Below are 19,693 nucleotides of genomic sequence, written 5' to 3' on the forward strand. Positions count from 1 at the left end.
GATGAAGAGTCCTTCATCAAATTTAACACGAGTTAGATTAGATTTGGAAGACTTTGACTTTGAAGTGGAGCACATAGCTGGAAAAGAAAATTAGATAGCAGACGCATTATCGCGAATCAACACCAAAAGTCTTAAAGAAGTGTCAGTGGAAGCATGGAAGCGTGCAAAATACTAAAAGTTACCACAAGATCGGAAACTAGAAAACCAGCCAGTAACAATAATAGAAATGAAGAAACTAAAAGTCACAATGAGAACCCCATAATATACGACGCGCTTAATAAATTTGAAGTGTTGAGCTTGTTTTCAATTATTTTTCAAAAAAGGAAAGAAAATTTGTAGCACAACAGATGCAAGCAACCTAATTGTTGAGGATAAAATTGACTTAGGACAATTCTTTACCGAGCTTACGAAAGAAGCCGGCAATTTAGGACTTGTAAAATTGCAGTTGTCCTTAGGAGACAAATTGTTTAAAAATAACTATACTGCAGGGGGTAATTTAAGGAAATAGGTACCCAAGTTCTTCAAAATTTAACAATTGCATTAACCCCAGAAGTTATGCATGTGACAAATGTCGACAAAATTAAAGAAATTCTTCATAAATATCATAACGATCCTGTTTTTGGTGGCCACCCAGGAATAAATCGCATGACAAACAAGATCAAACAAAAATATAGCTGGAAAAATATCAAAAATTATATAAGAAAGTATATAAAAAATTGCATCCACTATAAGAAAAATAAAACCAATAAACACATAAAAGAGCCAATAATCATAACGGAGACACCTCCGACAGAATTTGACATAGTATAAATCGATACAATCGGACCATTACTGAAATCGATATACGGAAATTAATGTGCCGCTACTATTGTATGTGATCTAACTAAATACTTAGTTGCAGTGCCAGTTCAGAGCAAACATGCAGTTGCAGTTGCTAAAGCTGTATTTGAGCATTTCATTCTGCTTTATGGTTGTATGAAAACAATTATAACGGATATGAAAACCGAATACACGAATAGTTTATTTGAGGAATTGTGCAGTTTTCTCAAAATTGATCATAAAACCTCAACACCTTACCATCATCAAACTTTAGGCACTGTTGAACGCAAACACAGAACATTTAATGAATATGTACGTTCTTACATATCCAGTGACAAAGACGATTGGGATGAGTATTAGGGTGGGTCGATTTGTATGGACGAACGTTAACCGATATCGCGCCATCGATTTTTCGATGTTCAGGAAAAAAGTTCCACTACGCATACCCAAAAAAAAATACTCGAGCCTGCGAAATTTCATTTTTTTTTTACTTTTTTTCGACTTTGATTTTTAAGGTTTTTTCATGATCTACTAAAAAAATTTTTATTTGTTTGTAAAATTTTCATGTCTCACCCAAAAATGTCCGCTAAAAACGTTGGCCAAAAATATTTTTTGATTCAAAAAACTGTTATCGTCAAATAAATTTGTATTTTGTTAAATAAAAATCAATTCCGTTCGACAACGAGACAGAACACTATAAAAATACTTTTATTTATTTCACTTCTTCGAACTGCCAGTTTCTCTATTTAGCAGAATAGCGTTGAGTACATCTGTCGGATTGGAGACAAGAGCTCATACAGAGCTTCCGACTCCTCTGGTATTTTTGTAAGCCATTGAGGTTCGTGGCCTTTGTGAGCGCCGGCCACCAATCCAGAACACCAGAAGGTTGAATTGAGCGTACAATGGCTGGTTAGATCCAATGTACTACTTTTGGAGAAAAACCTACCTAGCACCAATTGCTCTATAGGAGACCAACGTAGTTTTTGCTTTCTTTACCCGATCCGCTATATTATCACTCCGGAGTAGTTTTCTGTCTAGAATGATGCTCAGATACTTGACTCTATCGCTAAAAATCAAGCTTTCGCCGTGAACCTTAGGTGGTATACCATTCGGATTGACCCCTAGTCCCGAGCTTCTTGCCTAGTTACACCTTTTTAATAAAACAGTCTCCATTAGATTGCAATGAGTTTGGGGAAGTTTTCCCTGCATAATAACATAAATATTGCCACTTAGGCAATCACCTTTTGGCCATCCACTTCCATGAGTTGTAGAACTCGGTTTACTGTCACCACCCAAAGTAGTGGAGAGAGAACAACTCCTTGCCGGGTGCCTCTATTTACCAGCCTGTGGACCGAGTAACTAACCAACTAGCTTGCACTTTGATTGGGCTCCAAAACACCTCGCTGAAGTTTGACAAGACAACTTTTAGGTGGAAAAAAAGTAACTATTGGGTAAATTTCCGTAATTGTCCGTGATACAAAAAAAAAAAATGTCCGGGACCATACTTAGAAAATATCGAGTCGCATGTCTTAGTACCTCTAAATCGCGGGCCCGGGGTAATTCCCCCTATTACCCCTCCCCCCCTCTCGTCAGGCCTGGTGATGTGCTATACTTGATATTGTTCGCTATAATATTTTTTATTAATAAACACGTTGTTTAATTAAACACCAACCAATTACGCGGAAGCATATCCCACCTGAAAATATGAGTGCCGGTGCGTATACGTAACATTTTATTATTACGTATAAACATATAAAAAAAATTGCGATAAAATAATATTGCGACTATAAACTGAGATATAACCTATCCTATATTTCAAGCTAGATCAAACTACATACGGGGTGCAAAACAAATTCAAAATCGGTTCAGTAGTTTAGGAGTCCATTGCGGACAAACAATGTGAGACGTGATTTTTATATATAAAGATTACGGCAAATTTACGGCAATTTACCCAACAGTTAATTTTCGTTCACGCAAAAGTTGTCTTGCCAGTTTCAGAGAGGTCCCGCAACCCACATAATTGAACTAGAACTATAAATAAAAAGTTCGAAGTTTTCGTAAAATTTTCTCGAATTTTAATTTTTTTTAAACCGTTTGTGAGATTAGTTTGCATATTTTCATAATTATATATATATATATAATATAATTTTGATCTACAAACCGGTGTAGGACCCATCCAGGGCAATGTTTTGTAAACGCGGCAAAAGGCCAAAAGGTGTTCTGAGCAAAAATACCACGAATCATTTCTCTTTTTTTACGAAATATCTTTTGACAAAAACAATCATAAAATTTGTAATTATCGATTTCGGGCTAGAGAACCATTTCAGGTTTATAAAAAAAGCCGGAATACATTCGAAATAAATATCCTTTAACTTTTTTAGAGTGCAGACTTTGGAGCTCGTATAACACTTGGTACATAAACCTGCAAAGAAAAAAGTTACTCCCTACCCATGATTAGTTCTTCAGCACCTCCCCGCTCTTGCTTAGATTACTATACAGCAAAATTCTTAACTTTGTGCCTATCGTATAAAATTTCTTTAAACAAATTTCAAAATCTTCAAATTAAACTAGTAAAGACGGGTGTAACCGAACATTACATACTCAGCTGCCAAATTACAGCCTGTACAAATTTTAAACTACCTTCTTTTAAAGAGGGCGGTGCCACTCCCATTGTCCAAAATTTTACTAAAGTCAACCCACCTACCAAGTTTCATCGCTTTATCCGTCTTTGGTAATGAATAATTGCACTTTTTCGGTTTTTCGAAATTTTCGATATCGAAAAAGTGGGCGTGGTTATAGTCCGATTTCGTTCATTTAAATAGCGATCTGAGATGAGTGCCCAGGAACTTACATACCAAATTTCATTATGATACCTCAAAATTTACTCAAGTTATGGTGTTTATGGACAGACGGACGGACATCGCTAAATGAATTTCTTCAGATCATTTTGATATATGGAATTCTATCTCAATTAGTTTATGCCGTAATGGGGTACCGTTATGCGAACAAAATTAGTATACTCTATGAGCTCTGCTCAGCTGAGTATAAAAACCTGTTAACTGAACTTTAGTCCAAAAAGTGCCACTTTAGTATAGAACGGAAATTTGTTGGAAGATTACCAATAAATTAAGTTCTTGAGATTTGTTGAAACTTAACTAAGGCTGATGATTTGTATAATAATTGATTCTTCCATTATGAGTGAACAGCGGAAGCATTGCTAGAAACGCACTGCTAAAAATTTAATGGTACTTTTCAAAGTTCTGTTGAACACGTCTCAAAACATTCCACACATTTTGCATTAAAATTATATAGTATATACATATATACATACCTAATTGTGTATACATAAATTAGCAACAAAGGGCGACCAATTACAAAGCTTGCAATTGGTCATACATATGGCTAAGTCGACAGTGACCTTAATACTAGTATGAACAAGTAAGGAAGGCTAAGTTCGGGTGTAACCGAACATTACATACTCACTTGAGAGCTTTGGAGGCAATATAAGGGAAAATCACCATGTAGGAAAATGAACCTAGGGTAACCCTGGAATGTGTTTGTATGACATTGGTATCAAATGGAAGGTATTAAAGAGCATTTTAAAGATGGACCAGGGGTGACTCTAGAATGTGTTTGTACGATATGGGTATCAAATGAAAGGTGTTAATGAGTATTTTAAAAGGAAATGGGCCTTAGTTCTATAGGTGGACGCCTTTTCGAGATATCGCCATAAAGGTGGACCAGGGGTAACTCTAGAATGTGTTTGTACGATATGGGCATCAAATGAAAGGTGTTAATGAGTATTTTAAAAGGGAGTGGACCAAAGGTGACTCTATAACGTGTGTGTACGATATGGTTATCAAATTAAAGGTAGTAATGAGGGTTTTAAAAGGGTTTAAGTGGCCCTTAGTTGTATATGTGAAGGATAGAAAATTTTTTTTATGAAACAAATAGGAAATATAAAAATTAATATAAAAATAAATTTCAACATTATAATAAATTAAAAGATTGAAAATAATCATTACCATAAGTTCGAATTAATGAAACTAAAATTGAAAGACCTAATACCCCTTCACAAACTCTAAAAATTAAAAACAAAATTCTAAAAAATAATCTATAATCTATCAAATTTAAATATATAAATAATATAAAAAATAAACTCAAAACAATATATTCTAATCTCAATAATATTGATAACAAATGTTTACGATTAGAAACAAACCCAAAAACTACAATTAAAAATAAAATAAAAGGCAACATTCAATATAAAATTATTAGCATTAGTTTTAATAGTTTAATAAAAACATTGGTCTTGTAAATCAAAAATAAAAATCTTTTTTAAAACTTCAAGAAAAAAGAAACTTCTTTATCATTAATCTCCAAAATTAATATTTTCATAAACTATTCCTTGTATAATTCAATTATTTTTTTTTTATTACTATATTAATTTCTAGATTAATTTTTATTCAAATAAATCATCCATTAGCTATAGGACTAATATTACTTATACAAACATTACAAATTTGTATATTAACAGGAATACTATATAAAACATTCTGATTTTCTTATATTTTATTCCTAATTTTTTTAGGAGGAATATTAGTATTATTTATTTATATCACTTCATTAGCATCAAATGAGATATTTTCATTATCAATTAAAATAACAATTTAATGTATTATAATATTCATTATTATAATAATAATTTCAATTTTCTTAGATAAACCCTTTATATTAAATTACATAGAAAATAATGAAATAAAAACAATATATGATATGAAATCATACATACAAGAAAATTATATTGTACTTAATAAATTATATAATTACCCAACAAATATAATAACTATTATATTAATAAACTATTTATTAATTACATTAATTGCCGTAGTAAAAATTACTAATATATTTTATGGACCACTACGAATTATAAACTAATGAACAAACCTTTTCGAAATCAACATTCTTTAATTAAAATTTCTAATAATGCTTTAATTGATTTACCAACACCTATTAATATCTCAACTTGATGAAATTTTGGTTCATTATTAGGGTTATGTTTAATTATTCAAATTATAACAGGGTTATTCCTAGCCATACATTACACCGCAAATATTAGGGGGACTCATGAAAGCATATAAACTTATAAGGTGTAAAATTATATCCATTTACACACGCTGTTATATGAACGCACCTAGTAATACTCTTGATAAACTTGATTGTTTATCGGCTGTATTATTGCCGAACAACATTTTTTTGATTGTTATACAAATTAAAAAATGCCACGATTAAGTGAAAAATCAAAACTAAAACGTCTTTACTAAGATATACTTGTAAATGACTTGCTAATGTTGGAGATTTCTGATGAAAATGCCTGCTGTAATGTCTGCAAGGTTGCATTCCTTTGAGTTTACCGCGTTTACACAATGAAATGTGCGCGTAAATTTATACAACATGTGTAAATGATTTTTCATACAAAATTTGACAGTTCGTTTACGCACTAGATAAATTTATACGTTTACACACTTTATAAGGCATTTATACGGTTACATGAGTCCCCCTATTAATTTAGCTTTTGACAGAGTAAATCATCTTTGTCGAGATGTAAACTACGGTTGATTGCTACGAACATTACATGCTAATGGTGCATCTTTTTTTTTATTTGTATTTATTTACATATTGGACGAGGAATTTACTATATATCTCATTTGTTTACACCTACATGATTAATTGGAATTTTAATTTTATTTTTAGTAATAGCAACAGCTTTTATAGGATATGTATTACCATGAGGTCAAATATCTTTTTCAGGTGCAACAGTTATACAAATTTACTATCAGCAATTCCTTATTTAGGAATAAATTTAATCCAATGAGTATGAGGAGGATTTGCAGTTGATAATGCTACATTAACTCGATTCTTTACTTTCCATTTTATTTTACCTTTTATTGTACTAGCTATAACAATAATTCATTTATTATTCTTACACCAAACAGGATCAAATAATCCTATTGGATTAAATTCAAATATTGATAAAATTCAATTTCATCCTTATTTTTCTTACAAAGATATTATTGGATTCATTATTATAATTTCAATATTAATATTATTAACATTAATCCACCCATATTTACTAGGAGATCCAGATAATTTTATTCCAGCAAATCCATTAGTAACTCCTATTCATATTCAACCAGAATGATATTTTTTATTTGCTTATGCAATTTTACGATCAATCCCTAATAAATTAGGAGGAGTTATAGCACTAATTATATCAATTGCAATTTTAACAATTCTTCCATTTTATAACTTAAGAAATTTCCGAGGAATTCAATTTTATCCTATAAATAAAATTTTATTCTGAGTTATAATTATCACAGTAATTTTATTAACATGAATTGGAGCACGACCAGTAGAAACTCCTTATATTATTGTAGGTCAAATTTTAACAATTATTTACTTTTTATATTATATTACAAATCCTATAATTAATAAATGATGAGATAATTTAACTAAATAGTTAATGAGCTTGAATAGGCATATGTTTTGAAAACATAATATAGAAAAATGCTTTCTATTAACTTTACTTAACAAAATTAATTAAATAAAATTTAACAACAACAACTTAAACCCAATAAAAAATAATAAATAATTCAAAGAAATTGGTAAAAAACACTTTCAAGCTAAATATATTAATTTATCATAACGAAACCGAGGCAAAGTACCACGTACTCAAATAAATTCAAAAGAAATAAATATTAATTTTAAATAAAACACAAAGTTAAATAAATCACAACCTAAAAAAAAATTCTAAATAATATTCTCATAAATAAAATTCTAGAATATTCAGCTATAAAAATTAACGCAAATGCACCTCTTCTATATTCAACATTAAATCCAGAAACTAATTCAGATTCACCTTCAGCAAAATCAAAGGGTGTTCGATTAGTTTCAGCTAAACAAATACAAAATCAAATAAATCTAAGAGGTAAAAAAATTACTAAAAATGAAATATATTTTTGGTAATAAAAAAATTGAAAAATATTATATCTTCCAATTAAAAAAACAAAAGACAATAAAATTAAAACTATTCTAACTTCATAAGAAATTGTTTGGGCAACCGCCCGTAACCCTCCTAATAAAGCATAATTAGAATTTGGTGATCAACCAGCAATTATAATTCTATAAACACTTAATCTAGCACAACTCAAAAAAAATAACAACCCTAAAGTAAAAGAAAATAATTTTACAAATAAAGGCACACAAAATCAAACAATTAAAGAAAGAAATAAAGAAAAAATTGGAGAAAAATAATAAGAAATATAATTCGATAATAAAGGATAAGTTTGTTCTTTAGTAAATAATTTAATTGCATCACAAACAGGTTGAGGAATTCCTAATAAACCAACCTTATTTGGACCTTTTCGAATTTGAATATATCCTAATACTTTACGCTCCAAAAGAGTCAAAAAAGCAACTCTCACTAAAACACAAATTAAAGTTAAAAATAATTCAAAAATAAACAAGTACTATTTGTAATTAAAAATTAAATCTATAAATTCTAAATTTAATGCACTAATCTGCCAAAATAGTTAATTAAATTATATTAATAAAATTCACATAAATAAAATATAATTATTTTAATAACTGGTCCTTTCGTACTAAGATATTATAATATATTAAAGATAGAAACCAACCTGGCTTACACCGGTTTGAACTCAGATCATGTAAGAATTTAAAAGTCGAACAGACTTACCATTTAAGCAACTACACCTAAAATTATATCTTAATCCAACATCGAGGTCGCAAACTTTTTTATCAATAAGAACTCTCCAAAAAAATTACGCTGTTATCCCTAAAGTAACTTATTCTTTTAATCATTAATAATAGATCAATAAATCATAAATAAATGATAAAAATTAATTAAAAGTTAATTAAATTTTAATATCACCCCAATAAAATAATCTTAAAAATTAAAATAAAATCAATCTAAAAAATAAAAATTTGTAAAACTATAAAGATTTATAGGGTCTTCTCGTCTTTTAACAAAATTTTAGCTTTTTTACTAAAATATAAAATTCTAAAAAAATTTATATGAAACAGATTATACTTCATCCAACCATTCATACAAGCCTTCAATTAAAAGACTAATGATTATGCTACCTTTGCACAGTTAAATTACTGCGGCCATTAAAAATTTTCATTGGGCAGGTCAGACTTTAAAATTAACTCAAAAAGACATGTTTTTGTTAAACAGGAGAGTAATATATTTGCCGAGTTCTTTATATAAACTTTTCATTAAAAATTACTTATATATATATATATATATATATATATATATATATATACTAATTTAATCATTATTTCTTTTCAAATAAAATTACAAAAAATTTTTTCATAGAAAATTAAAACATAAATAAATAATATTTAAATAAAATAATTTTTAACAAAATTAATAATAATTGCTAATTCTAAGCATATATTTTTTAACTAATTTATTTCATTTATAATAATTTATTTTAAAGCTTATCCCTTAAAATATTATAATTAATAAATTTATTTATTAACAAAATAAATAAATAAAATCAAAAATTACTAAATTAAATTTATTTCTAAAAAAAACTAGATATATTTATAAACGAATAACATTTCATTTCTAATAACTTATTCAAAATAATTTTAATACATTAAATTTAATAAATTATTAACTCTTATAAAATCGAGATTAATATTTTTACTATTAATTATTTAATAAACCGTGATACACAAGGTACAAAAAATAAATTTTTTTATAAAATAAAAATTTTTCAAATTATTTCAATAATCTTTCACAATACAAATAAACTATAATTAAATTTATTTTTTCATTAAAAATTACTAAAACACTAATTTTTATAATTACTTTTAATATAAATTAAACAAATAATATTAATAAATAAATCATAAAATAAATAAATATTAAATTCAATTTATATTGATTCGCACAAAAATCTCTTCAATGTAAATGAAATACTTTACTTTATAAGCTTTAAATTGTCATTCTAGATACACCTTCCGATACATCTACTATGTTACGACTTATCTTATTTTAGAATAAGAGCGACGGGCGATATGTGCATATTTTAGAGCTAAAGTCAAATTTTTTATCTTTAAAATTTTACTACCAAATCCAATTTCTTTAAACATTTAAAATTTAAATTCATTTAAATAATTTTATTGTAACCCATTTCTACTTAAATATAAGCTACACCTTGATCTGATATAAATTTAAATACAAATTATTGAAAATTATTATTCTAATAAAATATTCTAATAACGACGATATATAAACTGAAAACTAATTTAAGTAAGGTACATCGTGGATTATCGATTATAGAACAGGTTCCTATGAATAGACTAAAATACCGCCAAATTTTTTAAGTTTCAAGAACATAACTAATACTACCTTAATGAAAAACAATTACATTTTTTATAATAGGGTATCTAATCCTAGTTTAATAATAAAATTTTTAAGACTAAATAAAATCAATTTAAAAACTATTATAAATTTAAAATTTCACTTAATAAATTTATATATATATATTTAACTTATATCTTTCATCGAAAAATTTTTATTTGCATTATTTGTATAACCGCGGATGCTGGCACAAATTTAACCAATACTAAATAAAATTACTAATTCCAATTTTAATTGATTAATAAAACTATTTTTTTTTTTTTTTTTTTTTTTTTTATTTACTGAGAATAAAATTTAAATTATCAATTATTAAAATAAATAATAATACACACAAAAATTTACATATAAAATAAATGTATAACAAAAAATAAGCTAAAATAAAACTTTATATAATATATAATAAATAGATTTATAAAAAATATGAAAATGAATAATAAATATTAAATACAAATAATAAAAATAATTAATTTTAATAATAAAAATATAAGTTATGAAAATTATTAATAATTTTAAAATTTTTAATATTATAAATTAACTAATAATTATCAAATTAATAATTTAATATAGTAATTTACCCCCCTAAAAATTTTTCCATAAATTCATTTAATAATATAAAATATACATTATGAAAATAATTAATAATTTTAAAATTTTCAATAAAAATCAATTTCATAATAAAATATAAAATAAAAACGATTAATAATTCTAGAATCTAAACTATTTTTTTCTAATAAAATAAAATAATTTATTTAAATTTTTAAAATTTATGTTTAATATTAATATATAATTACATTCAATAATTTAAATTAAATTTTCTTTTATAAATTATTTTCAATTTTATATTCTAACACTTAACTCCTCATATTTATAAAGTATATTATAAAAATAATTAATAATTTTAAAATTTTTAATAAAAACCAATTTCATAATTAAATATAAAATAAAAACGATTAATAATTCTAGAATCTAAACTATTTTTTTCTAATAAAATAAAATAATTTATTTCAATTTTTAAAATTTATATTTAATATTAATAGATAACTATATCCAATAATTTAAATTAAATTTTCATTTATAAATTATTTTCAATTTTATATTCTAACACTTTATTCCTTATATTTATAAAATATATTATAAAAATAATTAATAATTTTAAAATTTTTAATAAAAATCAATTTCATAATTAAATATAAAATAAAAACGATTAATAATTCTAGAATCTAAACTATTTTTTTTTTTCTAATAAAATAAAATAATTTATTTCAATTTTTAAAATTTATATTTAATATTGATAAATAACTATATTAAATAATTTAAATTAAATTTTAATTTATAAATTATTTTCAAATTTATATTCTAACACTTAATTCCTCATATTTATAAAATTTAAATATTATGAAAATGATTAATAATTTTAAAATTTTTAATAAAATAAATAATTCATAATTAACCCCTAATTAATTATTAATATTTAATTTATAAAAATTATGAAAATTATTAATAATTTTAAAATTTTTAATAAAATAAAATAATAATTTATAATTAATTATTCAATAAAATTAAAAATAATTAATAATTTTAAAATTTTTAATAAAAATCAATTTTATAATAAAATATTAAATAAAAATAATCAATAATTTTAAAAATCTAAAATTATTTTTTTTAACAAAATAAAATAATTTAATTTCAATTTTTAAATTTATTATTAAATATTAATAGATAACTATATTTAATAATTAAAATTATATTTTTATTTATAAATCATCTTAAAATAAATATTTAAATATAGTACTTAGCTTCCCGTAAAAATTTTTTCATAAATTCATTTTATAATAAAAATATAAATACTATGAAAATAATTAATAACTTTAAAATTTTTAATAAAATAAATAATTCATAATTAACCCCTAATTAATTATTAATATTTAATTTATAAAAATTATGAAAATTATTAATTTTAAAATTTTTAATAAAATAAATAATTCATAATTAACCCTTAATTAATTATTAATATTTAATTTATAAAAAATTATGAAAATTATTAATTTTAAAATTTTTAATAAAATAAATTAATAATTTATAATTAATATTAAATAAAATTAAAAATTATTAATAATTTTAAAATTTTTAATAAAAATCAATTTTATAATAAAATATTAAATAAAAATAATCAATAATTTTAAAAATCTAAAATTATTTTTTTTAACAAAATAAAATAATTTAATTTCAATTTTTAAACTTATTATTAAATATTAATAGATAACTATATTTAATAATTGAAATTATATTTTTATTTATAAATCATCTTAAAATAAATATTTAAATATAGTAATTATCTTCCCGTAAACAATTTTTCATAAATTCATTTTATAATAAAAATATAAATACTATGAAAATAATTAATAATTTTAAAATTTTTAATAAAATAAATAATTCATAATTAACCCCTAATTAATTATTAATATTTAATTTATAAAAATTATGAAAATTATTAATGTTTAGGCAGGATGCCTAACTTTTCCGCATCTGATTGCGATCCCCCCAATGCAACTCTGCAAATCGATACTCGATACTCGTTTTAATTTATAACCACCCACACCATCACTGCCACATGCATGTGCATGCATGTACATGCACGTGTATGTGTGCTTTTTGTCAACACTCATGCATATGCATGTCGGGGTTGATGTGCGGGTGCCTTCCCCTTCCAAAACGGAGGATTTTGCGGGTCAACGGTTGTAGCTTTCAATACAACCGGTCTCTTGGATTCTAACAGCCAACCTGTTCACATCTGCCGCCAGCGATCTCTGCCGTAATTGTTTGCGTTTATTCAGGTAATATTGTAACCAACTAATTCATATAGTTATCCAATAAACCACATATATTATAACGAGAAATCTCGTCTATTTGCTTATTTTCTATTCCATACACCTATTCCCACTGAGATCGACCCCGGTGCGCCCACCTACCTCCAGGAGCACACGCACCCCGGCCGAACATTTGGTCCTATCTCACCAGGAATTGGAAACAGCACCTTAACAATACAGTCCACAACATAATTAGCCCGAAAATTTATACGGAAAAATATTTGCCCATCAACAGCTATACCACAAAATTTTGAAAGTCTATTATTTAATACCAGCGTGCAAAACACTGAGCAAGCGACAGCCAGCTTAAGCCATCAGCAACACCACAAGTCATCTTGCCACATCATCACCAGAACATACAAATCACCAAAAAGTTCAAAGTAAGTGAAAAAAATAATAAATAATAAAGTGCGAAAAATCGATTTAAAGTGCCATACGTGATTATAATTAACCGCTAAAAGTGTGAAAAAACTGTGTAGTGCCAAAAAGGAAAATAAGTGCAAACGCGTTGCATTAACGTCGTTTAAGATTCCTTGTGACTATCTGGCCTGTCCCCCCACCAGCGGTAAGGCTCTCCGGACACAGCACAAGGAAGAGGTACACATAACCTCACTTTCACATAAAATTTCACGCCATTCGATTTAAATTTTCTTTTTGCATCACATTATTTTCACTAATTTTTCTAATTAATTTTGTTACACAGTTTTGTTCCTTGTTGCATAAGATTTATTTCACGGTTTCACACTTTTCGTCGAGTTTATATCAACGCGCGCACTTATTTCATAATAAAATTGAAGGTTGAAGTGGCGAGTGGCCCTCCTTTACTTTACACAGTACACATCGGTGTTGCTACCCCCTGCTCTCTGTTTTAAGGCACACATAATCTGCAAAGTCAGACAAAAATAAACAAATTAAAAGTAGTAACTAAAATTTTGCGTAATTTTAATAGTTGTTGGTTGGGTGATTCGCTCAGGTTTTTCAAGTTTTATATCCCTTGGTTAATTCGCTCTCCACTTTTCAACCATGAACATGGACTCCTACATTAGATTGGCCGATCGAATAATCGAATTCGAGGCCGAATTTAATGATATCAATGCGGCTCTGCACACTGTACACACTCTTGCAATACAGCAAAAAGAGTTGCAAGCCAAGTGGGAAAAAGCAGAGAACGCCCTAGAGGAGTTGCTTGGCTCTGACACGCTCGACGCAAAGAAAATTGCAGCGGTCAAGATCAAGCGTAAAGCGGCATATGCCGTATTCCTTAGATGCATGTCGAACATGGCTGAACTTCAAGCCAAATTGAAGGAGGAAAAAGATAGGGCAGTCAAACCTGAGGGAGAACGCGAGCGCGAACACAGTATCCGCCTGCTAGCTTGCGATACTGAGGTATTCAAGGGCGACTACCTATCTTGGCCAACGTTTCGTGACCTGTTCACGGCCATCTACAAAAAAAACAGTCGCCTAAGCCCGGTAGAAAAGTTGTTCCACCCTAACCAAAAAACCCAAGGTGAGGCAAAGGACATTGTCAAGAAATGTCCTTTGACAAATGAAGGCTTCGAAACAGCCTGGAAAAATCTATGTGAGAGATACGAGAATAAACGGATTCTCGTAAACTCACAACTACAAATTTTGTTTAATCTAAAAAAGATAGATAGCGAGTGCGGCAGCTCAATCAAAACCTTACAGCGCGACATAAATAATTGTTTAGCATCCTTCTTGACGTTTCAAATTGGGATGCGATTATTACTTATTTATGTTCGAGAAAATTACCTGAGAATACGTTGGCTCTATGGGAGCAGAGCATTGACCACAAGACGGACATATTCAAGTGGGAGGATATGGACAAATTCTTGTCAAATCGTTTCCAGACACTTGAAACCGTGTCTGGTTTTACAGGGAATGCCACTTCTAAAGTGCAAAAATCAAACACGTCGCGCCAGTCGACGGAAACCCTACAAAAAGACTTGGTGCTTTTCAAACCAAAGTAACCAAGCAAACAACAAAATCAATGTGTAAAATGTGCAAATCTACGGAGCACAGATTACGCAACTGTTCACGTTTTTGCGATTTAAACCCGGTGGAAAGGATTAAATTCGTCAAATCCACAAATGGCTGCCTGAATTGTTTATCCCCAGGACACACAGTGACGAGGTGCACCAGTTCATACAACTGTTCCAAATGCCACTCTCGTCACCACACGCTCCTGCATGTGGACACACTTCAGCAACCGGCGGTACGAAATCCCTTCAAAGATGCGGATAATGCCCCATCAACTTTCGCACAGGCAAGGAAAAGACAGGAATCGGGACAACCACCTTCCTCTGCGAATCAGAATGTCAAATCCTGCCATGCCAATTCCAGCACAGGCGTGCTATTAGGAACTGCTCGCGTACACATTCACCATAATGGTACCGACTTCTCCGCGCGGGCATTAATTGATTCTGGGTCTGAATGTTCCTTTATAACTGAAAGACTGAAACGCAGAATCAATTTGCCAGCGAGGAAAATGCATGCCCATGTTTCAGGCATCGCAAATGCGGTGTCAGCTCAGGTGAAAGAAGCATCCAACATCGAATTACGTTCACCAGTGGATCCCTGCTTCAGCCTGACTACACCCGTACTAGTTCTAGCGAAACTCACTGGGAATCTTCCATCCTGCCATATCAACGCAATGACTATGCAGGCATTCCCAGACTTGGTTTTGGCAGACAAGAGGTTCTACGTCAACGAAGACGTAGACCTCATACTTGGCGGAGACATATATCCCCAAATTATAATGAACGGTATAAAAAAGAATGTGCTAAACACACTCTTAGCCCAAGAGACAGTATTCGGTTGGATACTAACCGGTCGTATCGAATCACCGAATCCAACGAAGAGCATTATGTCTTTTTACAACGAGGTTGCGTTAGACAATCAATTAAAAGCTTTCTGGGAGCGAAGTGAGAATGGAAGGTACACCGTGTCACTACCATTCCGGCAGGATTACCCTAAAAATATTAACTTAGGACCATCCCTGAAGCGTGCATGCTCTCAATTCTTCCGGAATGAGGGGCGGCTAATAAAAAACCCAGATTTAGGTAAGGAATATGTTCGAGTGTTGTCAGAATATGAAACGCTCGGACATATGAGAAAATTGAAAAAGAATATCCCATCCGACGATTCGGATCATTACTTCCTGCCCCACCACGCCGTTGTAAAAGCAGAAAGTACAACCACCAAGATACGCGTAGTATTTAACGCCTCGAGCCCTACGGCCAACGGTAATAGCTTAAACGATATTCTCCTCCCGGGCCCAGTTCTACAATCCGATCTACCCATCCTTATATTACGATGGAGACTATACCGTTTTGTCTTCAATAGCGACATCGAAAAGATGTACCGTTAAATTTGGGTGAACGATAAGCACACCAAATTTCAACGTATTGTGCATCGCACGTCCCCGAATGACCCTATTAGTCTTTATGAATTAAAGACGGTTACCTTCGGAGTGAATTGCGCTCCATATCTCGCGATAAGAACGCTCCTACAACTGGCAGACGACGTGTCAAACTCACACCCTACAGCGGCTAACATACTACGAGAATACATGTATGTAGATGACGTGTTAGCGGGTGGACATACGATCACACCGACTCTTAAAGCCATAGATGAAATTCGTCAAGTCCTACACTCAGCGGGCTTTCCACTTCGCAAATGGACATCCAATTCAGAGAACATTCTAAGGGACATCCCCAAAGCAGACCTGCTCAATGAAAACTTCCTGGCATTCGAAGATACCAGTTCAGTTAAAGCGTTAGGCATTCGATGGAATACCCTCTCCGATTTATTTTATTTTAACGCAGGGACGCTGGACAACCCGGAAAACATTACGAAGAGAGTGATACTATCAGCAATCGCCAAACTTTTCGATCCCTTGGGATGGCTGGCACCAATGGTTATTGTGGCAAAAAAACTCATGCAGAGTATTTGGTTGGAAGGCACCGCTTGGGACGAACCAGTATCTACCAGTACGCTGGAACGATGGAAAACCTTCACCGACCAATACCATGAAATCGATAAAATCCGGATACCTATATGGGTCAACTTTTCACCAGGAACCGACCTCGAGATCCATGGATTTTGCGACGCATCCGAGAAGGCTTATGCAGCAGCCATTTACATGCGCGTCAAAACGGATGATAATGTCTGCACGAACCTGCTTCTAGCCAAAACCCGACTAGCCCCAGTGAAAACTCTTTCTCTTCCACGTTTGGAACTTTGCGGAGCCGTGCTGTTAGCGGAAATCACCGAATCCATTTTCAGAAACCTTAAGTTGGGACCAGTGAGAGTTCACCTTTGGACGGATTCAACTATCGTCCTCGCATGGATAAGGAAACCGCCGTGTTCCTGGTCCACTTTCGTCGCACATCGGATCACCAAGATCATCGACATGGTCGGAAATAAGGACTGGCTGCATGTAAACTCAGAATCTAACCCAGCAGATTTAGGTAGCAGAGGATTACCTGCGTCTGAATTGGTCAACAATTCGTTGTGGTGGCAGGGACCTTTTTGGCTGCAAGAAGACACTTCCCAATGGCCAGCACAAGAAAGTGACTACATCACCTCCGTAGAGGAAAAGAGGGCGAAGACCTGCGCAACAACAACAGTAAATACTACCGATGTTCTTCAACGCTTTTCAGACCTACCTAGGGCTTTACGGGTGCTCTCATACGTAATGAGGTTCTACCGAAGGACTCACCCCAAAACAAAAAAAATATTTCAGGTCGAGTCACCTTTAAGTCAGAAACAACACTATAGTTCCGAATATAGTGATCTAAAGGCCGGAAAACCAATTGCAGGGAAAAGTGCAATACTCTCACTTAATCCCTATCTAGACCAACATGGCATCGTTCGGGTAGGAGGGCGACTCGGGGCGTCAAACGACTTAGCTTTTAATGAACGCCACCCAATCTTCCTCCCATACAACTGCCGGTTATCCCGTCTGACAGTCCTAATGTTTCATCAACAAAGTCTGCATGGGGAAAACCAACTCATGTTACGTCTGATACGCACCCAATACTGAACACCTAACATCAAAACCATGATTAGGTCAACCATTCATAATTGCAAAGTTTGCACGATACACCGAAAGCGTGCTCAGACCCAACTTATGGGTATTCTCCCTCGCGAACGCACGACATTCAGCCGTGCATTCACGAATACTGGAGTCGACTTCGCCGGACCCTTCGACATTAAAAGTTACCGCGGCAGAGGGTGTCGACTATCCAAAGGCTATGTCTGCCTTTTCGTGTGTTTTTCCACACGAGCGATTCATCTGGAGGCCACTACTGACCTCAGCACCCCATCATTTCTTGCGGCTTTTGCCCGTTTTATATCTAGACGCGGATGTCCCAAAAACGTCTACTCCGACAACGGTACAAACTTTGTCGGAGCTTCACGATCCCTACGATCGGAATTTAAAACTTTCATTTCACAAACCCGAGACAATGCTGTCTCGAAGTACAGCCACCAGTCACTCACTTGGCATTTCATCCCTGCGGGCGCTCCCCACATGGGAGGGCTGTGGGAGGCTGGAGTGAAAAGCTTCAAAAGCCACTTCAAAAAGATAGCCTCACCACACAAATTCACATTCGAGGAATTCCATACACTCTTGTGCCGCATCGAGGCATGCCTGAACTCGCGGCCGCTCAGCCCGGCATCCAATGACCCAACGGACCTTGAGCCGCTTACTCCAGGTCATTTCCTCACTGGCAGCCATCTACTGGCTCCGCCAGAGCCGGATGCTAGTGAGAGCCCTGCCTCGATGATCAATCGGTGGCAGAAACTCAAAGCCCTCCGTCACACTTTCTGCAAGCGATGGAAAACCGAATAACTATCCGAACTTCAAAAAAAAGTGAAGTGGAAGCATCCCAGACAGAATATAAAAGTGGGAGATCTCGCTGTCCTCAAAGAGGACAACTTATCTCCCAACGAATGGAGGTTAGGTCGAGTTGTCAACGTACACCCCGGCGAAGATGACCGAGTACGTGTAGTCGACCTCAAAACAGAGAAGGGTCAAATCAGACGACCTTTGGTCAAACTGATCCTTCTTCCACCGGAAGAGACGGATTGCGAGAAGGCGACGAGCTCCTCCTAAGAATCCCTCCGTTCCTCCATATCCCTACTTTCAAAAAAAAAAAAATCAAACCCAGCTCTCGTTCACCCGGAACGAGGCCAACCATCAACCCAAATTCACTCGCTCACCCCGAGCGAGGACATAACAAGCAACCCCAACTCACTCGTTCTCCCAGAACGAGGACATCATAAAAGCCTACCGCAGAAGGGCGAACCGATCTGCCACAGAATCTAAGGGTTTTCGGCCCTTTGTATATTTTAAATTTCCCAAACTCAACCCCAATTCACTCGTTATCCCATAACGAGGTCAACAGAAAGGCCTACCGCTAAAGCGCAAATCGATCTGCCACAGAAGACCTTTGCAATCGTTGGAGCGCAATGAGGCCCATCGCAAGCCAAACGCAGATGGGAAAATCCACCGCAAGGTACATTT

At 31.7% G+C, this 19,693-nt stretch overlaps 1 protein-coding gene across 14 annotated transcripts in view; it reads right to left on the bottom strand.

Annotated features, from left to right (window-relative positions):
* Positions 1-19,693, bottom strand: part of Rab3-GEF (Rab3 GDP-GTP exchange factor) — a 304,714-nt gene that overhangs the window by 165,299 nt on the left and 119,722 nt on the right. The gene's annotated exons all lie outside the window — the stretch shown is intronic.

This window comes from Eurosta solidaginis, chromosome 4 (assembly GCF_040869045.1).
Source record: "Eurosta solidaginis isolate ZX-2024a chromosome 4, ASM4086904v1, whole genome shotgun sequence".
In the NCBI taxonomy this organism is placed as follows: domain Eukaryota; kingdom Metazoa; phylum Arthropoda; class Insecta; order Diptera; family Tephritidae; genus Eurosta; species Eurosta solidaginis.